The sequence below is a fragment of the Chaetodon auriga genome, chromosome 13, assembly GCF_051107435.1.
Source record: "Chaetodon auriga isolate fChaAug3 chromosome 13, fChaAug3.hap1, whole genome shotgun sequence".
In the NCBI taxonomy this organism is placed as follows: Eukaryota; Metazoa; Chordata; class Actinopteri; order Chaetodontiformes; family Chaetodontidae; genus Chaetodon; species Chaetodon auriga.
The window spans coordinates 17,070,180-17,085,987 of record NC_135086.1 but is presented as its reverse complement, the minus strand read 5'-3'; the positions used below and the strand labels follow the sequence as shown (position 1 = coordinate 17,085,987).

The following is a 15,808-nucleotide window of genomic DNA, read 5'->3' as shown; positions in this document are numbered from 1 at the left end:
TGAATCCAATCTCTTGTTAGTGTACACAGTAATTTTTTATAATGCCATTGGTCTAACTCATGTTAACGGTATCTTATCTTTTTCTGATTTGTAATCACTATTGAATATGTTGTCTAATACCATTATCACAGTTTTACAGTTGGCCTCAGTAAAACCCTCAAAGGTGATCCGCCATCGTCAGCCTTTACTGAAAGTGTGCATAGCTCGCTGCTCACTGTGCAGGAGAAACAGAAATATATGTTAAAAAAAAAAAAAAAAGAACAATTAAATAAGGAGTTTGGCTGTATAACAACTCAGTGTTGGTGATCACAGAGAGCAGCAGAGGACAGAATGAGGGTTTAACCAGCTGAGACCCACCAACGTCTCCGGGCTGTGTCTGCTGCTCTGCTTAACACCAAACGGCTGCGACGCTCAGGCCGAGAAAGGACAACAAAGGAAAACATTTAGCCCTTCATTAGTCAGCAATTTTGTATGGATGAAGATCTAAACAATGATCTGAAAACACTAGTGTGGATAGAAGTTGGTGTTTTTTGAAGCCGTAAGCAGCGCTGGCTTCCTGTGAACGTGGTCTCTTGCTCTTCTCACCTCCACTATCTCCAGCCAGCCATCCACCAGCCCTCAGCTCAATCTCCTCCCAGCCTCTGCTGCTCTGGCCCTTGGGAGGACTCATGCAGACCAGTTGATTAAAAATCACTTAGTGGTGAATACAAACAAAGCTGTCAGCCTTTGGCTTGCCCTTGGGATTGGAGTGGGGTGGGGGGTGGGGGGGGCAGGGGAGGGGTAGAATGAACAAGAAGAAATGAAGGAGAAGAAGAGGAGCGGAGACACTTAGCGGATTGAGTTAGAGCTGAAAAGTTGGCAAATGCTTCAAACAAGGAACTGGGATTGTGAAAAAGTCTGATTATTATTAACTCGTATTATTGCTGCATTAACATATAATATACCTTTCCCAATCCTTAGTTCGCAGCATGATCGTACGTTAAGGCTTGCTCTCAGACAGGGATCACATGGAGGTTTCAGTCACAGCCCTGATGTTTCACTTCTTTTTATAACTGAAATCAGATCTTTTTTTTTTGTTTATGTGAAGGATGCTCGATTTAGTAGACCAACATAGAAACCCAGCAGTGAAAAGTAATGGATGATTGGCATGGTGGATGGGTTTATACAGTATTTACTACTGAAATCCAGTGACCCTGGTGCATTTTCCAACTCATGCCAAGAATAATTCTCTTGTATGAGAAAGGTTTTTTTTTTCACTAAAGCTCCCTAAACACGACCAAATTTACAACTGCTTAAACCTCACCTTAAAAGATCATTTCATGTGTTAAGTGCTCTGAATGTTTTTAACCACGTTTGAGGAAAGCCAGTGAGGTAAACATATTGTCTGCTTTATTTTAAAGTACAATATTGTGGTAATGCTATTGCAAGTGGAAACATCCTTGAATCTTCCATGTGAATGTTTAGCACTTTTGCTTTAAAAAAAAATATGAATCGATTATCAAAACAGTTACTGATTAATTTTCTGTCCATCTACTAATTGTTTCAGCTCTGATCCTCACATTATTCACTTGAACAAGAATCACCCTGTGATCAGGTTTGTGCTTGTGCCGCCACATATCATCCTGACAGGTGACACGAGAAGTTGACTAATCAATCAGTGCAGCAGCACACAGTTAATCCACAGTTGTATTGATAATTGATCGACCGTTTTTGCCATTTTTCAAGCACTCCATTCGTCCAGCTTTTCACCTGTGTGGATTTGTTGCTGGATGGGCCTTTTTCACTAATGTCTTAGATTTTATGGAACACACTATTAAGAGGTTAATCACGAAAATGTCATTACATTTAGTAATAATGGATATAATGGTACATCATTTCTTAATTCAAATACAAAAAAACAAAACATACAACACTGAGCTGACACGTGCTCTCGTCAAACAGAATACTGAGCACTGCGCACAAGCTAAACATGAAGTTGTGGCCACTGCACAGCATCGCTGTACGAGTCAGTCAGAGGTTTACCGCTGCAGAACCACAGGAGGCAGGAAAGGATCAGTTGGTTAGAGACTAGATGTGTCAACACATGATGGCTGTTACTGGTCTGATCGTATTGTGACACCCACGACAGACGTAATTAGTGAGCACACACACGCACACACACACACACAAATAGACACGGTGTTGTGCACACACATTCACATACATGTGCAACAGACACACACACACAGCTGCCACTGACAAGGTAAGGCAGCATGGCTCCAACGGTCTGCTGGCCTTCACTACCAGATGGTAGTTCCCACTGGTTCTCCTGGCGCACGCACACACACACACACACACACACACACACACACACACACACACACACACACATACACACATACACACACACACAGAACAGACTGTCCTCACATATCTAAAGCGCGCATTATTAAGCAAGTCAACATTACTTGAAGGACTCACTACTTCTATGTCCTTTAGCAGGTACAACATGTTTCACGAGCCCTTCAACACAAACTGATCGCAACTACGAAAATCTCGACCTGCACTGTCAACTCTTTGTTGACATTACTGAGGGTAAAGGAAAAACCCAACTGAGCACTTGATTGATTTGCATTATACCCCAATAACTGCAGGACCACACGGGACCAACATCCTCAGCATAAGGGAGCAAGGTGACAAGTGTCCCTGAGGAGGAAAGTTGAAAGACAAATTGAGAGTACAGACAGACAGACAATGAAAGGGAGATAACAGGTATATGAAGAGAGGTAAAAGGAAACAATGAATATGGAATTCTCTCAGGCTGCAGGACCAAAGTCACCCCCTCAGTATCCCCACTGGGGCCTTTAAGGGTCAACTGAGACCTGTGCAGACGACTGGAGAAAGGATGGAAGAGACACAAGCTTGTTTGGATTATACATACATTCAGGTACACAGTTGTTATACGCTCTCTTATGTCGACCCCTCTCCCTGCCGTGACGAGTTTCCATCTTATTTTTTGCTGACCTGCATGTGGCGAGGTTGACAGAGGTGAGCACACAATCTCCCGACGCCCAAACACAGAGAATTGGATCACCCCTGGGCTGACCTCCCCGGAGCAACGCCTCGCCTATCTGCACTCCGTGCTGTCGGGGGGACCGTTTAGGGCAGACAGTGACCCCTGTTTGGCCCCCAGTTCCGTGGCGCCTGTGCCTCGGCTGCCAGGCAACATGACAACCTATACAAGGCCCTGTCAAACACATGATTGACACGTCCCCGCCCATCTTGACCAACATTCACACCCGCCTGGGCAAATTACCCCAAAACCCAGACAGACGACCATATCTTGGCTCCCTATTTGCTCTCCTGTCATCTTCCATATGTTCCACACAGACACACACACACAATCCATTCTGTTATGGATTAATTGTGTCAAATAATGTAAAGCTGGCCGATGCTGCGGGTAATAGGAGATGAGTTCTATTTTATCATGTTTGCCTCAAGGTGGTGCAAGCTGAACCAAGGCCACAAGACTGGCTGGGTTTAAATGGAAGAACAGGTTACGTGGTGACTGAATCAGAACAAATAGACTGCGTGTTATTTAGTCACTTTTAGTTTTCCCATCCTATTGTGATTGATGTCATTACTGATGCAGGACAGTCTGATCACGCACCGCTCTTCATAAACCACAATGTCTCCCATGCCTTTGCCGTACCTGCGGTGGAGACTGGCGTGCACACAAACAAATTGCAGGCGCACATACAGAAAACCCACACACACACACACACACACACACACACACACACACACAAACACAAAGAAAGAAAAAGAGCTACAGTACTCCCTACATCAACAGTGGCCTAGATAAACACAATAGACACAAAAGAGTCACCCCATGAAAATAACCCTCCATCTAAGCATCACTGCACTTATCTACTCATAAACATAGGGATAAATCAATTCAGTGAGAAACACATATTTTTTTTCTCTCATTTGAAATTACAGCTGCGGGACCAAAGCTAGCATGATAGCATAGGTCAAATTCACTAACCTTTTCTCTCCATGGCAACAGTCTACCTCTTACACAAAAAAAAAAGAAAAAAAAGAAAGCGGTAGTGTGGTTTGTTGAAGTCATTGTGAGATGTTTTTCCATGACCTGTGAATGTGTGTCTCATGAGCGTGTTGGTGAATCTTTGCACGCAGGGCACAAGAATATGTACATGTAGATGCGTATAGGTACATGTGTATACGTTGGCGTGAGGGTGCATCTGTCCGTCTATGGGAGTGCGTGTGTGTGTGTGATGACAACCCTGTTATCACAGCATCTGTATTAGCATTGCAGCGTCTCACCGCTTTGTTTTACTCTGACCTGTATAATCAGTGTCACATTAGCAACACAACAAATCAAACGCTGTGAGTTTCCCCCCCTGCAACCTCTCTCTCTCTCTCTCTCACTCACACACACACACACACACACACACACGCACGCTGCATGTCCTCCTTCATGCTCCCAGCTGGCCACCATACTGTGTCAAACAGATGCTAATTAATATGATAACTAATACCTATTACACAACATACAAAGCCCCGAAAAAACACTAATTTAATTTCTCTTTATTCAAAAGCAGAGAGATGAAATTAATGAAGAAAAACTCTTCTTCCCGTTCATATCACAGCTAATACAGTGCATACCTGAGTAGGTGGTTTAGATTTAAGTATACTTGAAGATTTATTAAAAACGAGGTCAGTTATTAAATCCAGTTAAAATTCGAACAAAAAGCAGACCGTGGTCACTATTGTCAAATTTGAATTTTCTATCATAGAAAGGGTTTCCTCTCCTTGTCCTATTTCAGAGATAAGAAGGTAATACACAAGTACTAAAACGATTAGGCGATAACTATTTTGATACTAGAATTAACTGTTCAAGATTTGGAATTGTGCCGCTTTTCTTGAAGTGTTAATAAAGTGAATATCTTCAGGCTTCGCAGTGCGATTTAATGATGTCACCTTGAGCTTTAAGAAAGTGTGAAAGGCTTTTTTTTGTGACATTAACAAAAGTGATTAATCAAGAAAATAATCTACCTAATTAACAATGGAACTAATAGTATATTATAGAGCTAAGAACCAAAATTTTAAAGAAATAGATTTTTGTTCATAGCAGCATAGCTCTGTTCCATCTGATGCTAAGGTCTTGAATTGTAGGCTACTTAGATATGAGATAAGGCACTTCACAGATATTTGTTTTTCTTTTCTAAACATTTTGATCTGAAATGACAATTCAAAAGGGAGATTTCAATTAAACAACCTTATCAAAGAATTAAACATTTTTGGATGTCTGAAAGTGAAAGTGTGAGGAATTTCCTTTGCAGTTCTTTCTCTTGTCGAAGATGATTTTCAACAGATGTCAACCGAGGAACATAAAAAGCTGCTTTTTCCAGCAATGGTGAATAACACAGTAACATCTCTTCAGGAAAAGGCAATTTAAGAGTGGAAACTGAAAATAAAAAAGTACATATCGCCTCTATAGATCAGCAGCAATGCAGGCCCCTGTTCTCCTTTCCTGATGTACGAGGAGGAAAGTCAGCATCCGCTCAGCTCCTTCTACTGTAAACCCTCCAGTGTTGGGGAGGGGGGGGGGGGGGGGAGAGAAGCAAGAAGAAGAGAGGAAGGAAGAAATCGAGAAGAGGGGAGAAAAACAGAGGAAGGAAGGGAGAGAAGACAGACAGAGACAGATGGGCAAAAAGACAAGTGCGGAAAGACAGACGGGAAGAGGGAGCTGAAAGGAGAAGGAGAGCAGATAGAGGGATAGATTGAGCGAGGAGAAGGAGGCGTACTGTAGGAGATCCAGCTGACATTAGCGGGTGAGTTTATGAGATGTGATGATTAGCCAAATCCTGCTAATCAATGACACATTCACATGGGTTCCTGCTCTGTTGCTAAACACTAATTGGTCTATTCTGCTGCAAATAGGGAGATGCTGTTTCCCACTTCACTGTAAGCAATGCGAGCTGACATGGGGGCACATATGGGCACACACACACACACACACACACACACACACACACACTCGCACACACGTGCCAAACGTTACTTGCATGCACATACTGTACATCTGTAGCAGATTCTGGTACATAAAAGGTCAAATTGAAGCTGATTCAATTTGAGAGTGGATGAGGAGCAGAGGATGCTGTTCAACTCACTCTAACAATAAGGAGAGAATGGGATCCTAGAGCGGGCCAGTTCACCCAGCATGGCAGAGGGGGGGGGATGCTGGGGAGCCCTAAATTCAATTTCACTTTTTGTTGAGTATTTAGATAATGTCTCCTAATGTAATGCCGGCCGTGAGTGGATCCACAGTGTAGCCGTGGCAGTCATTAATCACAATGCAGCAGCAGCGCCACCAATGTCTGAGGCCAGGCACTGCATCACTGAGCTGCTGGCTGAAATATACCTGAGGACTGATACAGGGGCGATACTTGAAGCTTTATGCTTATCTATTACAATTATTGACGTAACCTACAAATTATATATAGAGAGAGTTTAATATAGTAGTTTAATGGTTATTAATATGTAATAACATGTACAAATTATCCAGCATTCTGTTGATTTTTGGCAACATGCTTATGTGTATAAGTACACTGACAGTTAGTACAAACCTGCCAATTCTTTGTTTGTGTAAATATACTCAGTCAACACATCTGATTATCAGCAAAAGCTTCGTAAAACCTGAACCAGACGAGCTGATTCTATTCCATGAAGCACTGACTGATAATTTAGCAGCAGCTATCAAGGCAGCATGCTACTAAAAATGATCACACCCAGCCAATAAATATGATGAAAAACATACATTTGTATTATTTTTACAATTCTGACAAACAATTAATTGCAAAAATGTCAAAGATTCTGTGATACCAGCCGCTCCAGTGCTGTTATTTCAGCTTTCATCTCATTGTAAACTAAATATTGTTGGATTTTGGAACTGAATCAGACAAAACAAGCAATCTGAAGATGACACCTTGAGCTTCTGACATTTTACAGATTTTACAGTCAACTGATTAATCACAACAAAAACCGTGAAAATAATCATTAGCTCCACTCCTATTATTTACAGTACCTTCATAAAATACAAATACATATTCACTGGCTACAGAGCCCCTCACCTTGGCGGATGGCATTGTCATAATATTTTCACATACACATCTCTCAATCTCTTTCATACCGTACACACACACACACGTACACACACACGTACACACACTCACACAGAGCACATCCAGACCCACAACACGATGAGTACGGTCAATGCAGGGTGTATTCCTCTCTCAGTGAGTGCCGGTGGTTAACAGTGCTTTGCGTTGAAGAGGAGGACAAGAGGAGGGTTCACTCAAACACATGACTGTTACTACCTAAATATTAGTGCAGGGACTCTCCACCTCTCCCTCACACTCTCTCTCACTCACTCTCTCTCTCTGAGTGTACCTCAGCATGTGATACTGTGTCTGTGTACACGAGCGAGTGTGTGTGCGCGTGTGGATGTAATTATGTGCAGAAGAGAGGCTGTTTGGGGTAAATAGAGTTGCAATTATTCTTTTAACCTGTTAGATTGTCAGCCCCACTAACACACAGGGCCAGGAGGAGACAGAAAACAGAGACAGACAGATAAGTAGCGCATTTAGCGAAAAACAGTGGCATGCTGTTTAACTCGAAACGAAATGCCAAAATCTCTCGATGACATGTATTATCAGAAATGTGATTTTGTTTTTTCGGTCAGAATGAATGGGTGTTAATGATTAAATGGCTGCAAAAGAGACACTAACACGTGCCATTCAATATTTTTTTGTTTGTTTTATTTAAGATGACAATAATTGTAGCACCTATGGCCCTCGACAGGAATGAAAAGCAACGGATGAAAAGATTTATGTGAACATATATTTTGCTGTTGTATCTCCAAACCCCTCGCATGTACAGGAGTGCTTAAAGCAGGTGCTAATATTACGATTAGAAGTGATTTGATTGCTGTGTGTCAAGGCATGATATCACTGAATTGATTTAATTTGCGATACACTCGCTGTTGACAGCTGTTTAACCGAGCTGAAGCGTAATGCTCCATCAGCAGCAAATGGAGTAACCCATTCAACACCAATACTGCCACATTAGAGACAGGAAGTACATTTTATTTTCTCCTCAATGGCCTCCTAGCAAAACTGATGACTGGCTTTTGAATTATTACATGTTCCTGCAAAGCAGTCAGGTGGGAGGAGGGTGTAATTCAGGCTGGATTTTGAATACGCTCCGCATTTAGCACAAATTATGTCATCTTATCATGTAAATAAATCAGAAACTTGTCGACCGGATGTTTGAAAATGTACAGATCAGTGAGGAATGAAAGGAAGGCGCATAAATATGCACCATCAACAGTTCAATTCTGGGTGAAGCCTCATAATCTCAAATACATTTTCCCCCCTCTCACTCTCACTCGCCATACTTTGCACATACACACACACACACAACACAGGCTAATAATGTTATCGGCTCAGATCACCAACTCAGCAGATCTCAGCCGCATGTCACCTATGATAACTCAACGCATGCATGCACACGCGTACACACACACACACTCACAGATGCAGAGTTCGGTGCCCCTTGTCAATAGGACGTTAAGGGTTTTGGCACTAATGACCAGTGTACAGATAAGAGAGGAGAGGTTAATGTGTTGCTGTGGGTGATCAAGATAAGGCCGATCCCTTCAAGCCTGCAGACAATGAAAGGGTGAGAAAGGGAGAGAGTGGACAAAAAAAAGCAAAGGTGCAGGCGGAAAATATATACAGAAAAAAGCAAAAGCCTTCGCAACAACACCAGACTGCTTGTGTTAAGACACACTGCTGCGTGTAAACTACTGTTTATTGTATTTGATGTATTAGTAAGTGCGGATTCTGTCCATCAGGGCTCACATAGATATGCAGCGCAGCACAGCGGAGCACCGAACACTAAAAACTCAACAGCCACCACCAACCAATCCAGATTTTCACTGAAGGGGTTATCAGTGCAGCTCACAAGACAAACCAAATATATGACCCTGTTTCACTTTCAAAAGGGCTTTATTTGGAACTTTGTGTGTGTGTGTGTGTGTGCATGCGTGCGTGTGTGTGCATGCATGCGTGCGTGCGTGCGTGCGTGCATGCGTATGTTAATGCATCTACAGTATGTGTGTATCTCTGATTTGTTTGTTCAGTGTATTCTTATAATGTAATCAGGGGGTAGATACCATTTGGTGTGATTGCTATTTAAGTACTGGTTCAGCCTTAAGAGAAACATGTACCTATACACACACACACACACACACACACACACTCTCACAGAGACACACACAGACACACGCACACACCTTTCTCCATGTGAAAGCGACATAAAATGGCCGCCCCATCCCCCCCATCTGTGTGGCCAGCTAGGTCGGCTGACATTTGGACACTTGTCAATCATCTCTTTCAATAGCCAAGCAGCAGGAAAAATGGAGTCGGGGGGTCAGCAACTCAGTGTATCGCCATGGCAACAACTGCACTGAAGTTCATAGCCTGCTGGGATAGTAGTTCTTAGTGCGTGCAAGTTTGTGTGTGTTTGTGTGTGAGAATGTCCATTTTTGTTTCTGGTTCCAGTGTGCGCGTGCGCCGCCTTGTGTGTCCAATTGTTCCCCATCAGCCAGAGGCAAATACTCCTCCCATTTTAGCTCTTCCACCACTAACCTCGCCACCTCACATGCAGCTTTAGCCTTTTCTCCCTCCTTTCCTCTCTCCAGATTTCTTTTTTCTTACCTCCCTCCTCTAACCAGTGGGTCAAGGAACATGGCCCTGCAGGAAGTACAGCATCCAAAAAAAAAAAAAAAAAGAGAGAGAGTACTTAACCTTTCACCATGATGGCCTCTCCCTCCTTTTGCCCCTTTGCCTCTCACCGCTTTCCTCTTCCTTGCCGGTGTGTGTTTCATTGCAATCCCACACTTGCACCCGCTCTGCATCTAATTGTTTTCTCTTCTTCAACAGTTGTGCTTTCATCTGTTCCCCAGCGCCGCATTTAGACTTTGTTGTTGAGTGGGTGAGAAGCGTGCATGTGTTATCCTATACTATGGCTCACATGTACATGCGGCCCTGTGTTCTGCCAAAGCACAAGAGCAGGGTTACTGAGCACGCAAACACAACCACAACAAACTATGTGGAGGCTGCGCCGCTGGTGGTCTGTTTATGGGATGAATACGGAGGACAATTTGTGTTCTCAGTCAGGGAAAATAGCTCAGATTGAGCCTCGGAGGACAATCCACTGACCCGTTTACCGAACACTTATCGCAGAGAGGTTCACCAGCACTATTCATCTCCTGGGGCTCCAGCAGCCACACACAAGCAGGCAACCAGTCCCTCCCAGACTTTAATGACAGCACAATGTGCAGTGACAGCAGCCACACAGAAATGAATTTAATACAATGCTCTGGGAATAAATACCTCTCAGGAAAATGTTGACATGCACAACATTTACACAGCAGTTTGTAGCAGATTGTAGACATTTGTGGATAGTTTAGTTAGAGGGCTGGGTGCCAAACTTGTGCTGCATTAGATTTTAGCACTATTGTTTCTTTTTGGTTTAACAAAAAAAAAATGCCTCTTGGAAAAGCAAAGCTCTGGCCAACAGAGTAAAAAAAATAAACAAAAATAAAACAATTCACAGGTTGCTAGACGCATGTTAATGTTTTGTCCTTCCTCTTACTGTAACTAGTGACTTTAATGAATAAAATCTGCTTTTAATAGCTGGTTGATGTGGATTAACATGCTCCATTACCCCAATGTACCAACAGTGCCAGAATCATCATACTGCGTGCGCACACACAGACACACACACACACAGAAATACACACTGTATGACACAGACAGCAACACTGCTCCATCCAAATCTCCCCTTGACAACGCCTGCAACACACACACACTTCTTCGTCCAAAACTCTCCCTCTTCCCAGTCCCATCAATGGACAAGGCCTGACTGGAATGGTGTAATTCTGAGGGATAATTCATGGATAATTTTGGGATAATCTCCAGCAAACCATTCGGAGTGTTGCCACCCAGTTTGCCCACAGCCTGATTACGAGGCTCCGAATGCCAGCCACTTGTAGTGACCAGCACCGCCAGCAACCACTTTGCTGCATGCAAATAAACAAAACAAACAAGGACCTCCAGCAGGGCAGCATCCAGCTCGGCTCGCACTGATGTTAACTACTGTAGGTTAATGAACAGACACACCCACACACGCGTAGGAGTTCTACAAATCCAAAATACTAATGTACAGACATCTCATTAAATGCAAAAGATGCACGTGGAGAGCATACACCCTCCCACACCCCCCCACCCCCCCCCATACACAGATGAGAGGCCTTTCATTATGTGTGATTGCCATCTCGTGGTAGGAGTAACTATATGATTAAGAACAAGTGCATAACCCTTTCTGTGATGTGCAATATAATATTCAATCTTACAGTTTAACTCTCAGCCAAGGCCAACACGTACAGGCTGCTGAGACTAATCTGCCTGCTGGCATTAGGCAGGTGAAAGCAATATATTTGAAACACTGTTAAAACATTAACAACAGAGCATTAATAGCACTAATTTACTGGAGCATGACACCTTAAAAAGCTATTCAAAGTTTTCATTTCAATATTCACATAGTTAAGTTCTCTAATCTTTTGCATAGACGCCATGTATACGAACAGGTAGGTGAAGAGGAGGAACATCAGCGCATACCTTCAGCTTTACGCTGAATTTGGTTTAATGTTGGGAACGCGTGACAGGCTGCAACTCCATGTTGGTTCATATGTTGATAAATACTGACATCTAGTGGCTCAACCTGGAAACTCACTGTGTCAGGTGGACAGGGATCACTCTTTGGATTCAAGTCAATACCACCACCTCTAGGCCAATGCCCTCATGCAACAACAGTAAAACGAACGCTGAAGACAATTCTGAGAAAGCGTTTTGGTTTATAACCATTTTCTGATTTTTCTTAAATCAGTACATCACATAACTTTATTCTAAGAACATTTACATCGCATGAACATTTTAATCTTCCTATATAAATCATGTGCTGGAAAAGATCTGATCTGTTGTACAGTCTTAAGATGACACAAAGCGATAGCTCTACTGTAACAACACCGTGATGAGCTATATAACAAGTTATTCTGCACTGAACTGAAATTTTTTAATTTGGCAATGCATTCACAGGGACTCACATACACACACACACACACACACACACACACACACAGCTGTGTGCAGGTCAAATCTGTTACTACAGGGAACACAGCTGCACTGTTGAAAAAGTTCACTATTATCATCTAAAGCGTGCCATTTTGAGTTCACAGTCTGTTTGATATTCTGCATACCTCAGTGACCCCTGCACTGCTGAGAAGTTGTGCAGACAGTATAACTTTGACTTGGTGCGCTAAACTATGTGGTTTACTTTTAACACCTGAATTCTGCTCTTTTTTCCCCTCATACTGGCTGCTCATGCAGACCAAAGCGTTCCTGTCTGTGCAGGAGCATGCAAACACCCCTGACACACTCAGACAGACACACAACCTCAGTGCAAGTTCATCCAAAAAAGTACTGTTTCAGATTTACTCACCATCAGTTAAGCCCTCTATCTCTTAGGCAGTGAAATCAAATCTGAGGTGTTTACAGTTTCAGTTTAGCATTCATGTCCTCAACATCCTGTCACAGAACTCTGTCCAGGATGTACTGTTAGTCAGAAAAAAAAGTCAATGTTGTAGCACAGTTTTCCGAGGTATCCAGAAGAATGGGCATCTCCAGTCCTACAGTTTTGGCAGAATCACTCACCAATGAAACGGTAAAAAGCCTGTAACATGAACTGTAACAAGCAGGAAGCAGGGTCCCCCCTCCCTCAGTCAGTCCAGCACTCCACAGAGCACTTCAAGTCCAGTACGTTTTTGGTCCCGCTGTTTGAGAATGTCGACCAGAGAAACTTGCCTCTATCAGAACATGAGGACTCAGCTGAAGGATCATCTCACAGATGCAGCCTTGACCTGTGCGATGATGGACGATAACGGTGAGAGATAATCTAGATGGACTGATGCATCAAAGTGGCATAAAAAGCTCACCTGTTTTTCTCAGCCACCCATCGTGTCTCCAGGCAGTGAATGCACTCCTGTCAGTTTTATACCACCGCAGACACACTGGTCTCCCCTCCTCTCTCCTCTTCCCTCCTCGCCTGTTAGACGCTGACTGCTTTGCTCTGCTCTATCTCTGCACTTGACCAATCCACTCTATCAGCTCCACCACTCTCAACTAGATTTGCACCGTGCAAACCTATTCCATTTTCATGATACTCTCAGTCACTTGCCTTCTCCCCCCACTGCTGCCCAACCAGTCACCTGTAGGCTTAGAGGTACTCAAAACCATTTCCCAATCTCCCGCCCTCGTCGCCTCATTCTTATCTTTCCTATCATCTACTCCTCCTTTTCCCATCATTTTTACACCTAACTCCCACTCTGTTTTCACTCCTACCCACTTTTTGTCCTTTCACTCTCTGCCTCTACCCAACCATTAGCAATTTTCCTTGACACACTATTTGCTATTAGCCCCGAGTCTTCCTCCTCCCCTTCCTCTTATCCCTCCACTCTCCATCCCTGTCTCTGCCTATCCTCCTTATATATCCTCAGCCTTCGCTTTGCCTTCTCCCCATCTCCAGCAGCATGAATATATTATTATCTACACAATGGAGCCCTGCTTATTGTTTATGAATTACCAGCCTTGCGGCCAAACAAAGCCTATTTTCATAAGAAACCTCCATTTCATTTCAGCTCCAATTAGATTGGGGGCTAAAGAATAGGAGTCCTCAGGCCTCAGCCCCTAAGGATGGCAGGTCCATTCAGCTTCATTCAATGGGGCCTTATTGCTTTCCCATACAAAAGAGCACGTGGACGGGCTTTCAGACTGAAACACCAACCAAAAATGACTGGGAGACAGTACTGTACAATAACAAATCTTTAAAGAAAGGACACTGAGTGCTTATCCTCCCATCCATCACTTCATCCCTCACTCTTCGCTTTCTTCTTCTCCTCTGTTCGTATATTGTAAGACCTGGACATTAATGACAGACAGTTGAAAGAGAAAGGGAGTGAAAGAAAGAGAAGAAGAAAGAGGCAGAGCAGCTCAGTTTTTCACAATACATGTCAAGTCTAAATGATCACTGGCTGCTGAATAGACAGATGGAAGGGAAAAGAAGTGAGTCGTGTGTGTGTGCGTGTGTGTATGTATGTGTGAGGTTGTGTGTGTGTGTGTGTGTGTACAGCTGATTGATTCTCTGCTTTGAAAAGAGAGAGAAAAGAGTGAACGAAGAGAGAGGAAGACCTTGATGCTTTTTCTGAGCTCCACAATAGTCGGGGGGTCTGAGCTGTATTGTGGAGCACCCACAGTGACAAGCTGTCACTCCATCCCGCTCAGAAGAAAGAGGGGAGTGAAGAGGGGCTGGGGCAGGTCAGAACCCTGATAATACACGTCTGCCTCTTCCGTTCACAAGTTTCTCACCTACCAGACACTTGACAGGAAGAGGAAGGCTCTTAAGTCTGTCCTGCTACAGGATAAATAAAGGAAAGTTGAAGCCTAGGAGTCACAGCAATGTGCAGTTGTGTACCTCCACCTGGAAAGACGGTAACGTCAGCTAAGAGATCCAGGTAAACTTCCAAGTAGCAAGGCAGTGGATCATTTAATGGTCTGCTTCATTATTGGGAACTGCATGGCAGTCAGCCAGCCCAACAGTGTGAAAGAGTCAGGCCAACAAGGTCAGAGCACCAAAGCGCTGGCCTGGCTTTATCTGCCGAGATCTGCTTCGCAGGATGAATGTGAATTGTGCCTTTGTTCCTATGAAGGAATATTCAGCATGAAACAAAAGGCAACTGTTTTCATTACTAATGAGTGGACAAGGTGAGAGTCACAGTGAAAAGGTTGACATCTGTGCTTATTCATCCAACAGCAACAGAATAGGATCATGTCCCCCTCCAACACAAAGCTTGTCACGATTATCTGGGGAGACAATAGATTTCAATAGACTGGTTTCAAAAAGATGTGGAATACACACAAACAACACACACAAACATACACACGTCCGTGAGCTTGAATGATTGTTTTGTTAGGGTCAAAGACAAGATGCAATCAATATTTTTGCCATACAAACTGATTATCTGCACTTCGGCATTCAGTTTGAATGACATGAAAGCCATGCGAAAGTGCAACTTCAGTTCATACAGCCAACTCATGTGTGACACATTGATAATGCAGATAGTACCCACTCAACGTAGGCAGGATTCTTAGCTGATGGTCACAGCTACGCCACATCAAACTGCCATCACATTGCTTCCACATTACACAAACACAGGAACAATGCAGGATATGAATAGATTGTGTTCTTGATTCTCTGTATGTGGTTGTTTGTGATAGACAGGAGACAAACTTTGTTTCAGAAAATGCTGAAAGCAGCAAGACAAAAGACAGGAGAGCTTGGGAAATCCAACATCAGAGCGCCTCCGCAGAGAGCAAGCGATGATTCTCTCTGATCAATCAGTGGTCTGCAGCATTTTGATTGCACCTGCATGTAGTGTGACATGCTAAACAACTGTGCAGCGTCTGGGATGCCCCACAACACCCAGACAAAAAGACTAGCATGTCAGAATTTTTTTTTCTTGACACGCCTAGTGTGACATGTCCCATCACCCCTGCCTATTTGACATTTCCCCAAGGGAAAACCATGACCGAGTCAAAAAAGACAGAGCAGTTCATTTAAAGTT

The 15,808-nt window shown here is 43.4% G+C and overlaps 1 long non-coding RNA gene across 1 annotated transcript in view; it reads right to left on the bottom strand.

The window, feature by feature from the left end:
• The window catches only part of LOC143330117 (uncharacterized), a 30,428-nt gene extending 16,816 nt beyond the window's left edge, over positions 1-13,612 (bottom strand). Inside the window, exons 1-2 of the long non-coding RNA XR_013077933.1 lie at positions 13,124-13,612; positions 12,631-13,048 (exon numbers count right to left, since the gene is read on the bottom strand). This is a non-coding gene — a long non-coding RNA (uncharacterized LOC143330117). The remainder of the gene's footprint in view (positions 1-12,630; positions 13,049-13,123) is intronic.
• Positions 13,613-15,808: the final 2,196 nt, after the last annotated feature.